The sequence below is a fragment of the Lissotriton vulgaris genome, chromosome 6 (genome assembly GCF_964263255.1).
Source record: "Lissotriton vulgaris chromosome 6, aLisVul1.2, whole genome shotgun sequence".
NCBI lineage: Eukaryota > Metazoa > Chordata > Amphibia > Caudata > Salamandridae > Lissotriton > Lissotriton vulgaris.
In genome coordinates, this window is record NC_141694.1 from 1,236,273,939 (window position 1) to 1,236,297,562 (window position 23,624).

The following is a 23,624-nucleotide window of genomic DNA, read 5'->3' on the forward strand; positions in this document are numbered from 1 at the left end:
GGGGCGGTGGCTGGTGGCTCAAGGGTCGGGCCGCAGACCGCTGCGACAGGTACGAAGGTGGTTACGACAGGGGTACAAACTGACAAACTGGAGGGGACAGAAGAAAAGCCGGATGGAAAAGACGACAAAGATGTGAAAGGGGGGATAAGCATCAGAAGAAGTTACCCTATATGGCAGGGGTCACCAAACCGGTCCTGGAGGGCCGGATCAATGCCATATTTTGTGCATATCCCCATTTAAATGCAAGTAGTTATTTTTTAAATCTGGCATGGATCCGGCCCTCCAGGACCGGTTTGGAGAACCCTGCTATATGGGTTTGGCCATGCCCCTGGGGTCACACTTATCCGAGAAGATTAAGAGTAAAATTTGGATATATGAGTATGTAGATGTATTCAAGCTGCTGCACAGGGAGGTGCAGGCAAAGGAGGGCTATAAGGAAGAGGAATGGGAACTGACCAGGCGGCCCAGGGTGCCAGTGAAAATGGAGAACTGGACGACTGCCATACTCATATATGCATGTATCTATTGTGAGAAGCACCTGGATAGGGCTATCCCACTGTTGAAGTACATGGACATTATCAGAAAGGCCCAGTTGCAGTTTGGGGGCTTCGCATGGCTGAGTTATGATGAGGAGTTTAGGGCCTTGGGTCAGTGTCAACCCTGAAAAGCCTTGGGGTGAAATCGATCAGGAACTGTGGATATAGTGGATGGCATTGACGCACTTGTCGGCTTCCACTCACACGGCTAGTGGTTTACCAGTTCCCTATCGGTCCTTTCCGTTGTGGCTCGCCCAGGCTGGGGCGGGAGGAGTGGATACACCCGCAGGTCACACAGCCCCACAATCTAAACCAGGCACCAGCTCGACCGGTGCTTGCTGGAGTTACAACAAGGGACATTGCTCGCTAAACCCCTGTAAGTTTAAGCACGAGTGCCCTTAATACGGGGGAAGACATGCGGTCACCCAGTGTTTCACATTGGCCACACACTCGGAGCAGACCACAAATGCGAAGGATAAGGGACAGCCTGGTGTTACCCGGACAGAGAGGCGGTGTTGAAATTGCAGTGGGGTTTCACGGAGGGCTTTAGAGTGGGCTACCAGGAGCCAAGTGTGCTGAGATGGGCGGACAACCTTAAATCAGAGAAAGAATTGCCTGGGGTGGTGGAGGCCAAGTTGCAGAAAGAAGTGTTGGAAGGCAGGGTGGCGGGGCCATTAGCGGAGTGGCCCCTTGAAAACTTGATCGTTTCCCCGTTGGGAGTAGTGCCAAAGAAGGAAGAGGGTGAGTTTCGGATGATACATCACTTATCTTGGCCAGAAGGTCAGTCCATCAATGACTTAATTGCAGAGGTAGACTCCCGTGTGCTCTATGCGTCGGTGGATGACGCCATTCGCTTAGTGCGGATGAGCGGGCTGGGGGCGGAAATGGCCAAATGCGATATCAAATCAGCCTTTCGCCTTTTGCCGATTCATCCGGCGGATTTTGCTCTGTTAGGCATGCAGTTTGCAGGGGCCATTTACGTGGACAAGGTCTTGCCCATGGGGTGTGCCATTTCCTGCGTGCTTTTTGAGGTGTTCAGCACATTTTTGCAGTGGGCTTTTACTCAGAGTAGTGGCCATCGGGACGTGACACATTATCTGGATGATTTCCTGTTCAGAGGTGAAGCTCAATCAGGGAATTGTGGCAGGGCCCTGTCACAGTTCCAGGAGATGGCACTGCATTTTGGAGTTGCCTTGGCGCCGCAAAAAACAGCTGGGCCTAGCTCCTGCTTGACTTTCCTAGGGATTGAACTGGATTCCATTCAGTGGATTGTGCGCCTCCCGCAGGCGAAGGTGGAGGAAATCCGGACACGCCTCTTGTGGGCAGTCGGAGAAAAGAGGATTGCATTGCGGGTTGTGCAGCAACTGCTGGGCTTCTTGAACTTTGCATGCCTGGTTGTGAGGGTGGGACTGACGTTCTGCTGGCGGCTCGGCATGGCCATGTCGGGGGCAATATTACCACATCACAGGGTCCGGATCTCCATGGGAGTGCGGGCTGACCTAAGGACATTACTGACTTTTCTCTCCGAGTTGAACGAGGTGTCCCTAGACTTTGTGGAGGAGCGTACAATTTGGCAAATTCAGATCTACTCGGATGCAGCAGGGGCAGCAGGTTTTGGTATTTTTTGGGACGGTAGATGGTGATGGTGTGCGGAGGAGTGGCCGGCACAGTGGATAAAGCAAGGGAGGAGGATTGCGTTTTTGGAATTCTTTCCCCTGCTGGTGGCGTTGGAGGTGTTGGGGTAGAGTTCCAGAACAGATCAGTGGTGTTTCATGTGGACAATATGACGGTGGTCGAGTTGATCAACCGACAGAGGGCGAGAGACCTTAGAGTGCTGCGCTTGTTGAGGAATTTCATGCTGAGATGTTGGCGTTTGAATGTGATCTTTCGAGCCAAGCATGGCCCTGGGGCGAATAATGACATTGCGGATGCTTTGTCTCGTTCGCAGTGGCGGCGGTTCCGGAGGTTGGCGCCTGGAGCGGATCAGTTCAAGACCAGACTGCCGGCCGGCGTCTGGGCCTTGGGGGAGTGAGGGTGTTAGGACTGGTGGAGAATTCTGTGGCGGACTCAACGAGGAGAACATACAGGCTGGCGTTGGAGGAGTTTGGCGCATTCATGGGATGGCGGCAGCATGCACCATGCAAAGTTCATTCAGTAATTGAGCAAGGGGTGTTGCAGGTTGTTGTACACTGTATTGATAAAGGGGTGTTGGCTGCGACCATTGCAGGGAAATTGGCAGGGCTATCCTTCTACAGTGGTTTGTTTTTTGGTTTCGACCCCACAAAAGATGTGATCATAGGTAGGATGCTTAGGGGTTGGGGTAGGGAATGCAAAGGGGGGAGGAGTGTTGAGGGAAGCAGTGACCTTTGAGTTGTTGGTCCGTTTAGTTGAAGTGTTGCCTTTGTGCTGTTACGATAGTTCCGAGGTTCGCCTGTTCAGGCTGTGTATGGTGTGGATGTTTTTGGGGCCTTTAGGGTCTCTGAGTTGTTGGGGACAAGGGCTAGGAAGGGTAGGAGGTTTGAGGATGTCCGGCTGGAGACGGGATGGCTGGGGATTTGGTTGGGCCAGTCAAAAACGGATCAGTTGGGGAAGGGAAAATGGGTCTGGTTGTCCGAAAGAGGGTGGGGGGGTGATGCCAGGTGGCTGAGTGGAGGGTGTTTGTGCAGCGAGCGGAGGTTGCAAGGGGTGAGATTTTCTGTCATACCTCTGGGGCCAGGGTTACGGTTACTCAGTTATTGGCGGTTTTGCGAATGGCAGTGGGCAGGTTGGGTTTGAATCCGGCAGGTTTTGGGACACATTCCTTTCGAATTGGGGCTGCGACAGCAGCGGCAGGATTTGGTTGGTCGTGGGATAGGATACGGCGGATTGGTAGGTGGAAGTCAAGGTGCTGTGAACGTTATATTAGGAAGTAGGGTCTTGGGGAACGGAGGCCGGGGGTGGTTGGGGTTGATGTTCGCTGCATGCTAGGATGTGTATTAATCTATTTTTCTTTCATAGGTTGCGTCGGCGGACCGGGGGCCAAGACAGTAACATGGATCGTGGAGCATTCATTTGTGCACTGGGCCTCAAAATATGCAGAGCAGCAGGTGTATGACCGTAAACCGGGGACTCAGAGGACAACAACATGAGGTACATTGGTGGGGAAAAGGGGGGATGCGATGGGGGGTACTATTGCCCTGGCTCGCGAAGACGGTCCCTCAAAAAGGATGCCCGGACTGTTCATTATTCATTTGGGGGGAAATGACTTGGTGCAGCTGTCGGGTTTGGCGCTCTTGCAGCTGATGCAGAGGGACCTGGAAGTGATGAAACAGAAATTATCTGGGACTTGCATTGCATGGACTGAATTTGTTCCCAGGAGAAGTTGGAAAGGGGCAAACAAGCATGGGGCAGTCGAGAAATCCTGGAGGAAATTGAACAGGGCTATGAGGGTTTTTTGTGAAGGCAGAGACATTAAGGTGATAGTCCACCCTGGAATACGACTTGAGGAAGGACTGCTTTTTAGGGATGACGGAGTGCATCTTTCGACACTTGGGAATGCCTATTATATGATGGAAGCGCGGGATGTGGTGAGCAAGATGTGGAACGAGGCGATATGGTGTCACAGGAATGCATGAAGGGTCGGCGGCGAAAGATGCTTAGTGGAGCCCTGCGGGGGGCAGGTAACCGCCCTAAAGGGAGTTCCCTGGTTGGCGGTAGTTGGGAGCGGTGGGGGAGTCATTAGCGGGCGTACCCACCTCTCGGTGGGGGGAGGGAGTAAATGATGGGGGGGCGACTGGTGGCATGAGAGTAGTGCCAGGATGCGAAGAGAGATTGGAGGAAAGGGATAAAGAACGGAATGTGTTGTGGAGTGGAATGGAAGGAGAGTCTGGAGTGTATGAAGCTGGAGTTGATGTTGGGGGGGGAGATTTGTTGTTGATTGGTGTATTTTGGTGTTATGTTTGTGCAGCCTGGTCCAAATAAAATTGCCTTTTAAGCTTAACAACAGTGTGGCCTGATTATTGCGCGATGGAGGTCCCAGCGGAAGTGAAGACGCAGTCTAGTCTTCCCTTGGGGTCGTTCATGCGGGGAAGGGCCAGGCTGGGCGAAGGGGTGTTGTTTGGGGGGTGGGTATAAGAATACAGGAGAGGAAGCAGACTTCCTCTACCTGTATTCTGGCATTGCTGGGTGGGAATAGTTTTTCAAAAGCCACCCACCCTCCCTACAGTTAATAGGGTTTGGGGTAGGCTTGGCAGAGCGTGCCAGTTTAGGACGGGCTGCAGGGTTGGCGGTAGTTGGGAGGGGTGGGGGAGTCACTAGCGGGCGCACTAACCTCTCGTGTGGGGGAGGAGTGAATGATGGGGGGGCGACTGGTGGCATGAGAGTAGTGCCAGGATGCGATTAGAGATTGGAGGAAAGGGATAAAGAACGGAATGTGGAGTGGAGTGGAATGGAAGGAGAGTCTGGAGTGTATGAAGCTGGAGTTGATGTTGGGGGGGGATTTGTTGTTGTTGATTGTTGTATTTTGGTGTCATGTTTGTGCAGCCTGGTCCTAATAAAATGGCCTTTTACGCTTAACAACAGTGTAGCCTGATTATTGCACGAGCTTTGCCATTGCAGTTTGGTGCTCATGATACAGGCCTGATGCTACATACTGATGCTCCCAGCAGCCCCCCCCTCCTCAGTCCCCCCAGGGCCACCTCTCGTTAAGAAGTCTGCTCTCGAACAAACTCTGCACGTCATGTGTTATCTGATGCAGCCCGGAGCCACCCTAGAAGCCCCCTTTCCTCCGACCTTATCATCTGCAGCTCCCCCGGGAGCCGCCGCCGACTCCAAACTTCCCAGACACATTTTCGTTTTTCATTTTAGAAATAATGGAGGGTTTTGAACAGGATCTAGGAGGAGGCGGAGGGTGGGGGGGGCCTTTACAGTGATCACAGGAAGGTGGGGGCACAGGGCAAAGCAATGTCGGTGGCCTGGGGTGAATGTGCAAGCTTCACCCACAGACCAGTATTCAGCCCATCATCCATGGACGAGCACTCTGTCCTTCCTTCTAGGGTGAGTATTCAACCCTTCATCCATGAACGCCTGGACGAGCACTCATTCATTTATTTCTGGGGTGAGTATTGATTCAGTCCTTCATCCATGGATGAACACTCGGTGATTCATTCTAGGGTGAGTATTCAACCCTTCGTCCATGGCCGAGAATGCAATAGGTCTCGCATTTGCGAGAGATTAAGCTATTGGCATGGTAAATGACAATGCCATTTATTGATCTGTTTTCAAAACCAGCACATAAATAAAAAGTTTATCAATTACAATGCAATAACTCTAACTTTTGCGAAGGCAAGACCTATTGCATTGTAAATGCTTGTTAAAAGTGTTTTGGATTTTTTGTCATTTTATTTTCAAACATCTGAATATCATTTCCTCAAAATACAAATTTTTCTATCAAATGTACCCTTTTCATTTTTATAATAAATACTCAAAACTTTGCAAATTTGAGGGTGGCGACAGCTGATCATGCTGCAAGTCCTGCAGGCTGTCACAATGTGTGTTAGTTTGTAAGCGTGTGCCTCTTCCATTGGTTAGCCTGACTGCCACTACAAGGGTCCTGAGATAGACCCTGCACTGTGCTGTACTGTACTTCTAGGAGCTACGCCCAGGCTACTGGTGAGCTATGAGTTGCTCCCGAGCTACCCATTGGAGACCCTTGATTTATAGTGATGGGTTATGATCCAGTTCACTAATGACAACACAAAGCTTTTCGATCCTCACTTAACGCTTTTCCTTTATTGGAAGTTACTGTCCTCTCTCTCTTCTGCATCAACATAATTGGTGCTCCTGCTCCCCAGATGTATCTTCTAGGTGACAGTAAAATGTGCACTTCAACTTCTCACTTTTAATTTCTCCTTCCTCCCATTGGTCCTGGTGACAAGTTAGACATCTCTCCTGCATTCCTGGCTCGCACATTCATATTCTTATACACATTCCCATCTGAAGATTTTTCCTCTGATGTACCCTCCCTCTTGCTACTTATGATCCAAAATGCATCTGCCTATCACTGCTGTCTGCTTCTATACTATTCTATTAGGCCACACAGTCTCAATGACTCACTACACATTTAATGAATATATGATTACACAGCTCTTTTAAAAGCTGAAGAAAAAGACTCAAACTACCAGTTCTTTGGTTATCCAAAGATCTCTTTGGAGAAAGAATAATCCATAATGGTTAGAGAATAGGTAGCAACAACTGCCTGCCCTCTCTGAGCTGAATTACCCCATGTCAGCAAAACAATTGTATCTTTAGAAACATTTTTAATGCCAAGCCACTTTACCAAATCTTTTATCAACACAACCAAGAATCACACCATACACTCGGATGTATTCTGAATGGCAAACAAACAATTCCCATTGGAGTTGAAGATCCTGTTGCTAAATCTGAGAAATATCTTATTTTTGTGTATTCTTAGTCCACTTCATTCAGCTGTCATCGCCTCATCAACCATCCTAAAGGTTACGTTGACCTTCATGTAAACTTTGTGTGAATTGGCTCCATTTTGACACTTCATTAGAAGATGATCTGTTTAAAATCATTACCAAAGTAAAACCCTCAAATAATTTTCAAGGATCAGATCCTGGGTACCATTTCTAAAGTACTTCCATACCGGACCAAATTAGTAAAAGAAAATCTTTCACAAGGAATGTTTATTCGGCCACGTCACATTTGGCCAGAAGCCTTCAGCAGACTGAGGACCTCAAATTTCACTCAATACGAGGTCTACCCTTCCTAAAATTGTTTTGCAGGGCATCTTACAGAACACAGTGATATTCATCTTTAGAATAAAATTCAGCTGATTTTAGATAAAACCTACATCACTTAAGCTACACAAAATAATTGATTTAGAAAGTGTCTGGTTATGCATAAAGGCATGTCCTCGTGCTGGAGAAAAAGCCCAGAAAGCCTACAACCCAAAAATCCTCACCTAACAGTCCTGAAGCCTGAAAGCTTCTACTACCCTATCTTACCTAATAGGACCTTGTTTCAGAGCAAATTGGAAAATCAATGTATCGGATAAAGACTACTAGCCACAGATTACTTCACGTAGAATTATCCCCAAGCGTGAGACTGGATCCGGAATTTTGTTTTGCCACAGCATCCCTGCGTGCCGGGGGGGACAGCATCACGCGACCCCGCCCAGGCGTTGTCCACGTACTTGACGTCAGCGAGGTCACATAAGTCCCGCCCCGGCGCGCCTACGGCAGTTTTTTCCTTTTCCGCATGCAGCGCAGATCCGGATCGTGCTCTGGGCCTGTTAAGGCCTTTCCCTTTCGCTATTGCGTGTGTGTGGGAAGAGTGTGCGAATGCCTTCGGGCTTTAAGACGGGTTCATCGTGTGGACGCCTGATATCAGTGACGGACCCTCACCCCATCTGTATGTGGTGTTTGGGGGATACACCACACTCCACAGATTGTGAGGCGTGCCAGCAGATGAAGCCGAAATCCCTGCAGGAGCTCTGGATGAAACTTCTCTCGGCTCGCGTGTCCAGGTCTGCGTCGTCATCTCACCCGGCCCCTGCGGAGGGTTCTCAAACCCGCTGCCTCCCTCGTCGACAGCGTCCTTCTCCCAGATCGCAAGCGCATCGCTCACCTGTCGGTAAGTGTCGCAGTTTGTACCCGAGGTTCGGCTTCCGGCCTGTCGGGGCGTGGGCTCTCCGTGGGTGGTGCGGCCCGTGTGTCGTCCCCTTATCTGCCGTTTCCCGGTGTGGGGGCGACTAGAGCCCAGATGGAGACATATGCAGCGTCTTTACAAGCCTCGCTGTCTTCTCCCCCCGGTACATCAGCAGATCCCTTGCGGTGTGCGGGGCCCTCCGTGGCGTCGCTGGCGGCTCCGACGCCAGGGCCAACTGGCTCAGATCCAGGTTCGGAGGATGTGGTGCCGTTGGGGTGTGGCCCTTCGGGGTTCCCTCCTTCGGACCACAGCACCTCTGTTTCGCCGCAAACTCCAGCAGGAGTCCTTGTGGTGTCGCGGGAGGTCGCCGGGGCTCAGGACGCACCCCGAGCCTCTCTCGGTCCTCTGGACAGGCGGCGGTCTTGTCCGAGGCCGAGGTGACGCTGCTTAGGCGCCGGACGATGATGATGTCCTGCCTCAGATTGTGGACTCTACTGCGCCAGGCTGACTTCGGGCACTTGACTCCTCTTCGGACGCCTCCTCTTCTCCAGAGGTTCGGCGTTTGAGCAAGTCATCTTCGCCGTAGATGGGCCGACACGCCGTCTCCGCGGCCACAGTCTTCGCCAGAGGAGCTGCAGGTTCCCAATTCCTCGGTCCCTCTTCCTTCTTTCCGGACCAGGCCCTTCCTTCCTCCGGTGAGTTTGGGGGATGGCCGCCTTAGCTTGCAGCCGTCATCTAACGAGGAGCTGCTTTCCCCTCCGCTGGGCCCTATGGATGCGGGTGCGGATTTCGCTTGCGCGGTTTCCATGGTTGTGGGAATTTTGCGCATGGGTGACCCAGCTACCCATTTCCCTGCGGATCATCTTCTGGAGGGTCTCCATCAGGGCTCTGGTGGCAGGGAGCTGTTGCTTCCCTTCGAGGGTTCACTCCATTCTTCTCTCTTGGGGACTTGGGTCCGTCCCGCCACGGGGACCTAGTGCCCCAACACCACCTGCACCGCCATCATCCCGTGTGTCTTTCCCTTCACCCCTCTACCAGAGGCCCCCTTTTGCAGACTGCCTTTCCATCTCTGCCGCCGCTGTTGTCTCCCGTCACCGGAGGCCCGCTGGCTGGACTCCTGGGGGCACAATATGTGCGCCTCGACCAGTGCAGCTCTGCGGGCTCTTAACACGCTGTGTGTCTTGGCTAGAGCCGCTTCTTGTTTGTGGGACTCGGCGGAGTCCCTGATGTCTACTGCTTCTCAGGAGGGTGTCTGTGTTGATGTAAGGCACCATGTGTTGGATGGCCAGGAGCTGGCGGCGTTTATTCTTCCCTCCACTCTGGACATCTCGGAAGTGCTTGGTCGTGCCATGGCTTCTTCGGTTGCCCTTCATCGCCAGGCCTGGCTTCGGGACAGTGTTTTCCTGGAGAATGTTTGAGAATGGTTGGTGGACCTTCTCTTCGATGGTGCTCTTTTGTTCCATGCTCATGCGGACTCGTCCATCCAGTGATTCTTGTCGGGGCTCTGTCCTCCTCCTCCTCCTCCGCCTCCCCCTTCTTCTTCCCCTCAGTGACCTGCGAGTAGATCTGGTTCTTGGAGGTGTTCTTCCATTTGGGCAGGTTGCCCTAGTTGTCTGTACTTTGTGCTTCATGTCCACTCGAGTCCTCCTTGTTGAGACTGTGGTTCTGTTGGTTCTGTGGTTCTGTTGGCTGCTGACCGGCTGACCGGCTGCTGACCGGCCCTTCTTGACTGTGTGTTTTTTGCTTTGGGTTTCCTACACCATGCTGACCCTGAGAATAGGCCTTCTGTTTTTTAGGTTTCGCCTGTCGAAAGCTGCGCAAGCAACCTTTCGCTCAGGCGAAATCTAAGGACTTACACTGTGTGGCTTTGTTCCGCCCTCTCATTGGAAGAGAGATCTGCTTGTCATTCTGCGAGCAGATTCGTGGGCGTTCCGGCGATTTTTAGGCTTTTCGCTACGTCATGCGGCGGTGGTTTATTTATTTATTTTTTAAAGCTTTGTTTTCGCCATTTGGAAGTGTCGTTTTTAGGGGTGGGTTGCGCGATGTCGCGCTGTCCGTTCCCGCCCCCACCCCCACTGTCCGTGTGCCCGTTCCTGCCCCCCCTCCCGCTGTCCATGTGCCCGTTCCCGCCCCCCCTCCCGCTGTCCGTTCCTGCGCCCCCTCCCGCTGTCCGTGTGCCCGTAGGTGCTTGGTGGCAACGGCCCATCATTGGCTGCGCATGGGGAAGGGCGGGGGCAGCGGGTCACGGCGGCGGGTGGTTTCGCCGTGCGAGTGTGTCACACAATTACAAAAAATCCGGGAGTGCCGTGTCAGTTTTGTGCTCTTCCCTCAGGTCCTCCCCTGCCCGGCTCGTCTGCAGCCTCCTCCACCTCATCCACCCTGGCAGAGCGGACCCCCTCCTTGCCCTCTGCCCCGGCGGGAGCCAATGGCGGCCGGAGGGCGCTGCTAGGCAACAGCATGGCCGGGGGCTCCTACTCCAAGGGAGAGCTGGTGCCCGAAGCACTCCTACCCCAAGGCGGCTCCGGAGAGCCCAGTGTACCCGCCGGCGGTGAGTGCTGCCTGCATGCATACGTGCCTCGTATGCGCTCTGCTGGGGGGTGCCTACATGCACTTCTGGGGGGAGGAGGGGAGTGCCTGCATGCATTCTCTACTTCTGTGCGCAGATGGGGGTGTGCGCCTGCATGCTTGCCTCGTCTCCGTGCTGCTGGGGGGTGCCTGAGTGCACTTGGGGGAGGGGAGGGTGCCTGCGTGCAGTACCTCTGTGCACTGCTGAGGTGTGTCTGCATGCTTGCCTTATCTCCGCTCTGCTGGGGGGTACCTACCTGATGTACCTCAGTGCACTGCTGTGGGCGGGGGGGTGCCTGCATACACTTCTGGGGGTGGGTGAGCCTGCATGCATGCCTCGTCTCCGGTCTGCTGGGAGGGGCCAGCGTGCACTTCTGGGGGTGAGCCTGCGTGCATGCTTTACTTCTGTGCACTGCTGGGGGTGTGCGCCTGCATGCATGCCTCGTCTCTGCTCTGCTGCGGGGGTGCCACCGTGCACTTCTTGGGGGGGGGGGGGGGGGTTGTGCATTTCGGGGGTGAGCCTGCGTACGTTCTCAACTTCTGTGCACTGATGGGAGTGTGCGCCTGCATTGTCTCCCTCTGTGCACTGCTGGGGGTGTGCGTCTGAATGCTGTATCGCTGTACGTCTGGGGTGTGCCCGCGTGATGTACCTCTGTGCAGTGCTGGGTATGTGTGTGTGCACCTGCATGCCATTCCTCTGTGCACTGCTAGGGATGCGTGCCTGCAAGTACTACCTATGTGCGCTGTTAGGATATGTGTATGCCTGCCTGCTCTGCCGCTGTGAACTGCTGGGGGATTGTGTCTGCATGCTGTACTTTTGTGCACTGCTGTGGGTGTACACCTGCATGCTGTACCTCTGTGCACTGCTGGGGGTGTACGCCTGCATGCCGTACCTCTGTGCACTGCTAAAGATGCGTGCCTGCAAGCACTACTGATGTGCGCTGCTGGGAGTGTGTGCCTGTCTGTTCTGCCGCTGTGAAATGCTGGGGTGTGTCTCTGCCTGCTCTGCCATTGTGAACTTCTGGGAGTGTGCGCATATCCGCCCTGCTTCTGCGACCTTCTAGGAGCGTGCCTGTCTGTTCTATATCTGTAAAATCATGGGTGCAAAGCTGCTTGCTCTACTTACATGTATTGCTGTGAGGATTACCTGCCTGCTGCATCTCCGTGATTTGTTGAAACGAGTGCCTCTCTGTTCTACCTATGCGACCGGCTGGGAGGTGTGCTTGCCTGTTCTATATATAGGGACTCCTAGGAGACCTGCCTAACTGCTCAGATATGTGCCCACCTGCTCTATCTCTGTGAACTAATGGCATGGGAGGCTAGTCTGTCTTGTTTCCTGATGGACACTGTTTCTGTATCCCAAGGGCCGTGTACATCCCGATGTGCTGCAAAATAAATTTTAATCCCAGCTGTGGTGCAAATTGTGTACTAAGGGGTTGAGTGCGTGCCTGGGCGTGTGTGCGCATCTGTGTGTGTTTGCCTGTGTATTTGAAAGCATCTTTGTGTGTGTTTATGTGTGTGTGTATTTGCCTGTGTATGTGAAAGCATCTGAGTCTGGGGATGTGTGCGTCCCTATGCGTGTGTGCCTATATATGTGTACGCATCTGAGTGTGTGTGCGTGCCCGTGCAATGGAGGAGCTGAAAGCCAAGGCGCAGGACTTCTCGCCCGCCCTGGCTCCTTCTTCCAGTGTCCTCGGTCTCCTCAGCTTCTTGGGTAACCTGATGGATGACTCTAACTTCACAGTCCTGCACTGTGCACTGGAAGTGCTCAACCTGTTAGTGCTGAACCTAGGTCAAAGCACTGGACAGTACCTGTGGCCCGTCATCTCCGCCACGGTCAACGTCTTGGGGGGCAACAAGGCAGTCATCAGGCAGGAGTACATAAAGACCTGCATGAAGCTAATGAAAGTCGTAGAACCACAGGAGGTGCTCTGCCTATTGCTGGAGCATGTGAAGCACAAGCAATCCCGAGTCAGGGAGGAGGTTGTGAACATCACAATTGCAGCTCTGCTCACCTACCCAAGTGAAGATTTCAACCTGCCTCAACTCTCCCGGGACATAGCCCCCTGTCTTGTGGATATTAAATGAAAGGTACGCCATGCAGCGCTGGAGGCATTTGCTGTGCTGGCCTCGTCCATGGGTTCAGATAAAGCCAGCCTCTTCAAGGCTGTGGATATTGTGGAACTTAATGAGGAGGGGGATGGAGTGATGCATGCAGTCCAGGCAAGGCTTGATGCACAAGGTCTAGGAGACTATGCCACCCCTCTACCTACCTCTGCTCATGGAAGAGGTGCTCACATTCTTCGAGGAGCGGACTCAGACTGGCTTCTGTCAGGATATAGGACTCAGAGTGCGCACACTCCCAGCGGTGACAGTGCCCTCGGGCGTCATGGATCCTACAATGACCTACTGCTTCTGGCTGATCCCACCGTTGGTGCCAGGAGGGTGTTCAGCGCAGGTAAAGGGAAAAACAAACTGCCTTGGGAGAATGATTCCGCTCCAGTAGTGGGAGTTCAAGCGAAGGATTCCCTATATGCCAGGAACTCCAACAGGTAACTGTGATTTCTTTCATTATTTAGTTTTAATGTATTGTATATTCGATGTTTCAAATATTGAGCCTGCTTTCAGAACTGGAAGCTGCTAACAGAGAGGCTTGTTTATCTGTGAGCACCAACTCTTCATATTTTAACATTAGAGATGCCAACACAAATTGCAGTGCCTCTTTGTCGTAAACCCAGGGCAGTGCTACCACTCATGCTGTTAAAGATTCTGCATGTTTGGGCTGGCTACTTTCTAGCCCTGATCGTTTTACGTGTGACTGGTGGCAAAGCAGCTAAATTGTGCATACAAATCCACAGCAGGTGACTCATACTGCTCCTCATCACAGACCAAAAATAAAATATCCATATTGATTAACATGCATCTATTTACATTTTGTAGCAAATGTTTTAAATGCGAAAATAGCATACTGGAAACCTTCTCTGTATACCTGGGCCACATCCGTGTTTGCCTGCTTAGAAACCACACTACTGTTTTGAGTTAATTAGCACGGTGCGCCGGGAAACAAGATAACCGGTGTCACACTTCAGCTGCTGCCTCTTTTGAATAGACTGTTTGCATGATTTATGTCAACATTTATCACAGTTAGCTTTTGCTCTGGGTGGTTGTGTGTGGCTCTGAGTGGGTGTGTGTGGCTCTGGGTGGGTGTGTGTGGCTCTGGGTGGGTGGGTGTGGCTCTGGGTGGGTGTGTGTGGCTCTGGGTGGGTGTGTGTGTGTGGGGCTCTGGGTGTGTGTGTGTGGCTCTGAGTGTGTGTGTGTGTGTGTGGTAGTAATTGCTGTCTGCTGAGCTCGTCCGTAGGGTACAATAGGTCTCACATTTGCGAGAGATTAAGCTAATGGCAATGTAAATGACAATGCCATTTATTTATCTGTTTTCAAAACCAACACATAAATACAAATTTTGTCATTTACAATGCCAATAGCTCTAACTTTTCCAAAGGTGAAACCATTGCATTGTAAATGCTTGTTCTCTTTGGCTGCTTGATAAGTCTTCTGCAGGATTTTTCCACAGGCCTTTCCGTTGTCCTCTGCTGCAGAAGTGTTTCCTAAGAGGTTCCCATGTCTTGGGACGTAACATGCCCTATGTGGGATAGTAGTAGCTGTTATATAGCTTTGTCATGTGCTGGGGAGCTGTGGTCGCCTTCGGGCCTCTGCTCTCCGTGGCGTTCTGGTATGTTGCAGTTGCAATTCTCTTGCTGATGACTTGGCATGGCTTGCGTTGCACCCCGGGGTGTCCTTCTCCGGGGTCGCTGCGCTGTTCGCTGGTCTGGCTTGTTGTCTGCGTCCTGGCTCTGTCTGGTTCCACTTCTTTTTGGGCCGTGTGTGTGAACTCCTCCCTAGGTGGTGTCCGGACCCCTCTTGCCTTCATGCTCTCTGTCTTCGGCTGGCGTCTCGCTTACCCCGAGTGCATCGTTCCGTGGTGTCCTCGGCGTCTGGCTGAGCTTGCGGGTGCGGACCTCTGTCCTGTTTTTCTGTACCATTGTTTCTTCTTGGCGCTTTAGTGGGACAGTCATCCTAGCCTTGTCTGCTTCTTTCAGTGGGCCTTGCACTCGGTTCTGCCTCTTCTCCCTGTGGGAGAAGATGGTTCCTGACTTCTTGTCCCTCTTGTAGGTGCAGTCTGTTCCTGCGGGGCATTGGATGGTTCTTCCTGGGTGACCTTGAGCTGCCCTTTCGGCTTCCGCCTGCTTATTGCAGACGGCGCCATTCTGTGTGGGCTTGCCTTTGCTCTACCTCTTCTCCTTCGAGTCTCTAGGTTGCCCTTCTTGGCCTTGGGTGGAGGTTTTGTTGCCTTGTATGGGCGTGGGGTGCTTGGCCTCCTTTCGCCTTTGCTTGTTTCCTCTGAAAGGGCAGGCTACCTCTCCCCCCCATTTTTCTGCATCCCATTTGGGACTGGTGGTCTTCTGCTGGCGGGGGTTTTCCTTGCCTGGGGGGACGGGGCTCCTAGTCCTGTCTTGGGACTCGGACTCCCTTGGACCCTCTGTTATGACCAGGTGAGTGGGGTCCTCTCGCAGACGCTCCTTCCCCTTGGGTATGGCTAGAGTATCTATTCTTCGTGAAAGAATCTGCGGCTAGTAGTCTCTATCAGATGTACAAGTTACTTACCTTCGGTAACGATGTATCTGGTAGAGACGATTCTAGACGCAGATTCCTTCAAGGCCCGCCCTTCCTCCCCATTCTGCAAGGACTTTTGGCTTGGTCTTTTGTACTCGCCTACCTGTGGGTGGCTGTGTCTTCTATAAGTACATTCTTTCCCTTTTTCTGACAGGATGTTCGCCCTGTTTAATTGTTCCTTTTCCTCCCCTTTTTTTGCATATTGGAGGATAGGTTTACAGGTACTTCTGTGCCCTTATGCTCTGGTCGCTCCAGGTTGAGGCCTACCTTCCACCCCGTCCCCTCTACCCTCCCTTCCCCCCTTTCTTACTACGGTTCTGGGTCCTCTGCTTCCTCTAGGGTGGGGTATTGTGGCTGTGCCTCTGCCCCTTGTTCCCTATGGCTGTGCCTCTGCCCCTTGTTCCCTGTGATGGGGCTGTCTTGGAGTTTTGTCGTTCTTTGTTGGTCCTGACTGGTTCCCCTTCATTGTTTTTGGTTGGGGTTGTAGTCCTGCTACATGTTATCGTGTCATTTTTACATATGTCCTTTGTCTCCAGGGGGGGTTATCTCCATACTGGCAGGGTTGCTGCTCCGGGCTAGGCTCTGTTCTTTATTCTTTTCCCTGCCTTTGGGTACTGCAGTGCCTGGCACTGCTCTTATGGTGGTGTTCCTCACCATTCCTTTTTCTGCTCTTTCGCACACTGTTCCTATACTCTCACAGTTTTGTCTGATGGCTCCGCGCGCCGGGTGGGACTGATGTGACCTTGCTGACGTCACGTACGCGGACAACACCTCAGCGGAGTCGCGTGATGCTGTCCCAACGACGTGCAGGGATGCTGTGGCAAAATGTTTTCCGGATCCAGTCTCACGCATTGGGATATTTGTACGTGAAGGAATCTGCGGCTAGAATCGTCTCTACCAAATACATCGTTACCGAAGGTAAGTCACTTGTACTTTAAGCCTCTTACGAAGACTTTTTCTTAAGGTTCCATCCTAAGCTGTAGAGGCAGAGAATTCCAAATCTTTGCTGCTAGGAAACCAAAAGAGCAACCTCCCATCCTGGCTCTTTTCACCCGAGGAACCACAGCCATATTAGTACCCGATGACCTGAGACTGAGGCTCGTATGGTGGCATTGCACAAGTGAGGCCAAATATTGTGGGCCCCTGCCATTGAAAATTCTATGATAGAAGCCCATGGCTTTAAACAAAGTTCTCTTACTGAGTGGCAGCCAATGCAAGGTGGCAAGAGCTTGACCTGTGGGTGCACGTCTGGGTAAATTTAACACTAGGGGTACTGTCTCATTTTGAACCCTATGCAATTTCTGCAGTCTCCCCTTAGTTGCCCCAAAGTAGAGGATATAACAGTAATCTAACTGTTCGATTTACCATTGTCTGCATACTGATTTTCCTAGCAGTTAACCCCTTCGCTGCGGGGCTAATTTCCCCACGGCGCGGGGGTAGGGGGGCCGCGCACGGCGCCGCGGTGCTGATGACGAGCCCAGGCTCGTCATGCAGCACGGTGCTCGTGTGCTGGTGACGAGCCTGGGCTCGTCATGAACCCGCCCGCGCAATGGAACGCTCAGCACAGCGGGGAAATTAGCCCCGCGTGTGAGCGTTCCACGGCCCATGACGAGCCCAGGCTCGTCACCAGCACACAAGCACCGTGCTGCATGATGAGCCTGGGCTCGTCATCAGCACAGAAGGGGTTAAAGGGAGGTGGTCCATAATATTTCTTAGCATTTTTAGGTTGTTAAAACAGTTTCCCGCAACATAGGCTGGCTGATATTCAAAGGACAACTGGGGATCAAGCCAGACTCCCAAGTTCTTAACATTTTCCTTAGGTTCTGGGACAGGGCACAATACATCAAGCCACCAGGCCAATGTACAGATGTAGAGAGACTTACTGTAGGAAGGTGGATACCTGACTATGGTTACCCCAGGTTTTTTGCCTAGTGTTTAGCTGGTTTTCGACTTAGTTGGCCTGGGACCCTGCTAATCAGGGCCCCAGGCTATCTGCTCTCTCTGTAAAATGGACTCCATGAACCTTAGGTACCTCTCCAATTGGATATTGGGTCACCTTATCAGCCCCTGTACAGTGTACTATAGGTACCCAGGGCATAGGTGTATCCAAGGCCTACCAGGGGCTGCAGCATATCTTTACCCACCCCTGGCTGGCTATCCAAACTGACACAACTGGCTGATCACTCAGCTGGGACAAGGTGGTGTAATCACCCCTTGCTTAGATATAGTATACCTATAGCTAAACCTATATCTGGACACATATATGGAGAAGTGTGGCTCACGGTGTAGAGCAGGCAGACCCGGAAGCTGAGGTCAGACCCGGGACCAGGGTTCAATTCCCGACGCGGCAGGGTCTTGAGCTCAAATGTCCATGGACTCGATAATTCTCGCTTCGGTGCCTGCTCTAATCATGGGTTCTCACTCTGCAACTCTGGGCATTAAGCTTGCTTAATCTCCACAACGGCCCCCTGCTGCGGGATGCCTGGCTTTCACCTTGGGGATGCCCTGTAGGGGCTATCTCACAGGGAAAAGCCAGGACGGGTTCCCAAGGCAAGCGCCGGGAAACCTCCGGGTAGCTGTGCGCTCAATAAATGCAATAATAATAATAATAATAATAATATACACCTATAAGTCACTCCTATGGCAGGCCTTAACAATCCTGGAGGCAGAGTGCTTGGTTTTATGTGAGATGGTGCTCTAGCATGAGCTGAGCCTGTCTGCAGCTGTCGGGACCAAGTCCCTTAGCTGTTCCGGGATATTGCCATACCATATACTCTTAAGTGCATTATAATCCTTGCGGTTACTTGCTAACTTTGGTTTGGCTTTATCAAAACATGTCGTGTAAGGTGTCATACGCTTTGGAATACTACCCCCTCGCCGGTCCTGGTGACGGGGGTAGCATTCCACCCTTCTAGAGGGAGAAGACATGTTACTTTGCTTAAACGCGGTTAAATCTAACCAAACCCCCAGCATCACAAAATGGATGCTGCTGCCACAGACACAAGTCTGGCCTCCTGCTGCTGACCGAAACTCCAGCAGGGGAGGCCTGGACAAATGGTATCCTGTCACAATGAGGAAATATAAATTTTTGGTCAAGTTGTGTTCCCTATCGTGTACCCCACCGTCTCCATGTACCAGCTTAAAGTGCATGTAACTTCCCTCCTGTGCCAGCTATGAAGACGCAAATACATTTGCGTCCAACGTTAACATGTCCTCTTTTAGACCCACCCTGAATGGGTTGAATAGTCTGTTCCTAAGTATGCTATGCCAACGTCTTTTTGTAGTGTACTTTACACGTTTTTCAGCTCTGGCGAAGTAGGCCCTGAATTCTGCCATCGAGCCTTTTTCCTGGCTTCTGACTCTGAAAGCCTCAGCCCAGGCTGCCTCTGTACTCGTGACCTCTGACTTACTTCCAGCGCGGCCCAGCGCGCTCAGCTCAGCCTGCTGCCTGCCAAGACTGACTTCAACCTTCGAATTATCTGTTCCGCTCCTCGAAAATGCATTCCTGCCTACTAGTTTAAGTAAACATCCCCCCAGCTGCAGAGCAGAAGGGCCGGCCTCACTGTCTCCATGCAAGTAATTCATAGCCTCTGTTACCATGCTCCCATGGAAGGCCCATGCCCCCCTCGCTTCTCATGCAGACACTTAGGCGCTTATACACGCACTCACAGTCAGTATAGAATAACTTCTGCCCCAGAGACCTTTTCCGTTCAGATAATATGGTTCCCAAACATCAGATATCAGATATGATAGAAGTACGAGTTGATCTGACATGCCAGACTTCTGTCTCTTTCCGCCAGTGTAAATGTCAAGTCCCCTGCACCCTCCAGTTTCCACGTCAATCACACGTCATGCAGCTGCGCGCGCATCCAGGCCTCAGATTTCTGCTGACATTACAAGATTCTGCTTTGTTGCCACCCACTTATTACACCTATCTGTGACGTTTCTAGCACACACCTCTATGTTCACGCCTAGTTCACGCCTTCTAATTACGTATCACTACCACGTGAATGCTGTTATCTTGTTTCTCTCAGCTGTTACGCCTACTGTATTGGTTTCTATAATGTAACTTAAGTATATAAGCTATGTATTGTCAATAAAATATTGCTCTATCCCTTCCTGAACCCTCGTGGTTGCAGGAACATGATATCCAGTTCTAGAACGATTCCTTTTTAAGGAATAAAACCCCTAAGAACTCTAACACCACGGACTCTGTTTTTTTCTTTCCGATTGAGTTATTATTGATTAAGTACTTACCTGCATAGAAATTAAGACGGTAAATCAAATATTTACGACATTTTGGCGCCCGAATAGGGACCCCTCCCCCACCCCACGCGCCGGTTGGTGCGTTGCAAGCTCTGTCCCCTGCCATCAGTTAGACGGAAACTACGCGTACCGGCAGGATTTCCTGTATCTCCCTCTGGCCCACGGAGGTGACGAAGACTGCAATCAGCACCCAGACGAGGCGGTGAGGAGTGCAGAGGATCCCGACCAGAGCCTAGCCGAAAGAAGCAAGGTCCGAGGTGTCAAGAGGCCCACCAGTTTCTGAAGTATCCACGTGTCGAGTCGAGTCGAGTCCGGTCCAGTCCAGTCGAGTTTTCCGAGGCCTTCTGTTTCCGTGCTTCCCGGTGAGTACCATTGCTGGGACGTATCTAGACGGGTTTGGGTACACAAGTCCGGTCTGCACTGTTTTAGACAGTGTATCTGTACTGTTTAGCAGTACATCAGTTATTCAAGTTTTTGCATTGTCTCTGACAGTGTATCTGTGCTGTTTAGCAGTACATCCGGTATAGGGGGTAGTCATATATGTCTCAAATGTCTTTTCATGTGATTAATGTCGTGGTATGAGTGTGACTGTTTTAATGTGCATTATTGTGTTCTTGTGTAACTAGCCGTATTCAGTATTAAGTAGCAAGGATTGAGCATTCAGTATTAAGTAAACAACATGCCGTTTTTCAACAAGTTAAAGCAGATAGGAACTAGGAAAGGGATACTAGAGGAAGAAATTCCTATCCCCCCTAGGGACACTCCTGGAAATTTTATGTACCACAAGCATGGCTTAGATGCCATATTGTATCTAGATTTATGGGCCGATTATACTAAGCATCTAGACGAAAGACACAGATGGCCTGTTACCGGAACATGGGATGCCGAGTGCATCATGAAGGTAGAGGAAGCACTATGGAAAAAGAAAGCCAGACAATCTCAGAAAGACGCCATAGAGCTTTGGCGTAAGGAATCACATAAGCGTGCTGAAAAAGCACTACGTAGAGAAGACAGACTTAAAGAATCAGATAAAGCCCAAGAAAACGAATTAGTTACTGAAGGGATCCGAGTGAAATCAGAGCAAATAGACCGCGCACGAAACAATCTCGTAAATGGCATGTATCTCGCGGCCGAGGGTTCGCCTGAGGCCACTTCAGAAATACCGAAAAATCTGCCGCCACCATTGGTTCCAACTAAAGTAACTCACAAGACCACTAAAGACATATTTCTGAATTCCTATCTAGAGGATGTAGCACCCGCTTATGCCAATCTGCCTGTCCGCGTCCCGCCTACTGACGGTGACTGGGGTGGTAACCCGCCTCCAGACCATAACCCGCCACAATTGCAACCCGGGCCTCCCGCGTGGCAGGCGAGAATTCTACCACTGAACCACCAATGCAACCAGGTTTCCCCGTTCGACAGCCCATCATTCCTCCACCTCCACCACTTCCCGCACCTAAAGTTGATCTACCGAAACCGCTTCTACCTGATCCTACTAAAAGACAAATTCAAGTACAGATACAGACTCCACAGAGAAATAATGTCCATGCTTTCGCCTCCGGAGGTGCGACCGGGGGTTACCAGACCCCGCCCCAAACACACAGATTACACCTTAGGGATATGCAGAATCCTTTTATACTCCAATCACCCCGTCTCGACATACTTAAAGAACCGCTCCAAGTTTGCAGATACGATCCAGTACCCGGTAAAGACGATAGGATGTTTTTAGCATCGCTACGCTTACGACATGCTGCAGATTACCTATTGTTATTATCAGGAATGAAAGAGCACCTAGATAGAATATATCACTTTGTCCAGACTGGGCAAGACCCTGAAAGTATTAAGGATGCCATGGCGCATCAGAAAGTTGACATTCAAGCATATATACTACGCTTCTTTATAAATTGCCTAATCAGAGAACGAGACAGGCCTGGGACAGAACAGGATGAATTAGATGCACTCAACAAGTGGGGCCAAAATATATCTGAAGGAAAACATGATAAAGGGAGTTGCATAGCCAGTATGTACAAGAGAATAAAAAAAGCAGTGATAGAAATACACGAAAAAGAGAAAGAAAAAGCTTCCTCCGAGGAGGAAGAAGAACTTGAAGAACCAGAAAGAACTACAGATACAATAGCGTATGTAGGTAAGGGAACTTACCTTAGGAAAGGCATTCGTCCAGAAAGCAAGAGAGTTTTTCTCTCTGGCATAACCAAACCGAATTCTCCTGAACATCAGTTCCAAGAGACTGATAAAAGGCTTAGAGACCGAATAGGGTACCATGTACTAAATTCTATGGATGAACAAGAACTGGCCCGGTCAGCAGTATTATGGGCTGACAATGCGAACATATACAATGATGACACAGTAGCGCAGACATTTTTGAACCTTTCCCCAGACGAGCAGAAATTAGCAGGTGTATACATGATTCAGCACCTCCTCACGTTATACAGAAACCAACATTCTGATCCAGGTCCCTTACACGATACATTAGAAGCACTACTTATGGATAGATGGAGAGGTCTAAGTACCAAGTTAATACAAATAATTCTAGAACAACGACATAGATATAACACTTTTGTAAGCTTCGAATATGTTCCCGCTCCGCCCCCAGAAAGAAAAATGTATCATATGGAGCGTCTGCATGGTATTGAAAGTCAGAACCCCTTACGAGAAGTGCATCCAGTTATGGGTGCCGATCATAACTTGAAACGTGTGTATGTACACACGCCTCTGACCAAGTTAGAACTGTTAGAAATGAAGAAACTAGTACCGTGTCATGATAAAGACCCTGCAGGTTTTCATAGAGAACTTAAAGACATGTTACTGATGGGGGATTACACATATGAAGATATCATGAAAATGTTAAAGGTACTGCTGCCCACGGGCATCTACGAGAAACTCAAGGAAAAAGAATGGGAGGTGGGAGAGAAAAAGATTGTATGGGCAGAAATAGAAGACGAGGAGGAAAAACGTATCCCAGGGCTAGGCCTTGGGGAGAAAACTAAAGCATTACCAGGTTTGATAGTACAGGTTCTGCCAAGATTACTGACAACTAGAAAGGAAGATTGGGACGCAATCTCAGCATGTAAACAGAAACCCGATGAAGATACTAGTGACTTCTATTCAAGATTCGAGAAATGTTTCATTATTAATAGTGGTCTTAAACCAAGTAGCGAGTCGTACCCGCATCTTTTTGTATCAAAGTTAGTCGAGAATTCCCTGTTAGCAGTTAAAAACCGTGTATACAAGGTTGAGAGTACATGGCAAGCAAATACGCCGTCACAGATGTTACAAATGTTACAATACCATCAGAACAGAATTAGAGAAGAACAGGATCATGAACAGAAACGTATGAAAGACACGAAAATGAAAATGTTAGTAGCCCAATCAGTTCCAGCCGACAGCCAGAGAAAGGGTACGACCCAGACAGGTCACGCCGCAGCTCCCGTTAAAGGGACATGCAATTATTGCAAGCAGCCAGGTCACTACGTACATGAATGTCCAGTTCTGAAACATAACATAGCAACAGGTAAAACTAAAGAGAGACCGCATCCACCAAGACAAGATCAGGCCCAGCAACAGACTTCACAGAATACACAGCCTATGCATGCTTCATCTCATACAGCACAGACAGTAGCGGTATCACAGCCACAGCCCATTGCCGCGACTCAACAAGTTTCCCAACAGATGTACCAGTATGCCCAATCTGCTTACCCCGATTACCAACGATACACATGAAACAGCCTAGAGAGGGAATTTGGCTTGCCTCTTATTGAAATTCCTGTAGATCAAGAGGGTCCTTATGTACACAGTCAAGTATTGGGAAAAGACAGAAAGTTTTTAATTGACACAGGGGCAAGCCGCACAACAATCAGTCATAATGAAGTCCCAGGGGCACCCCTCTCAGGCTCACAGAATGTTTCCCTTGGTTTT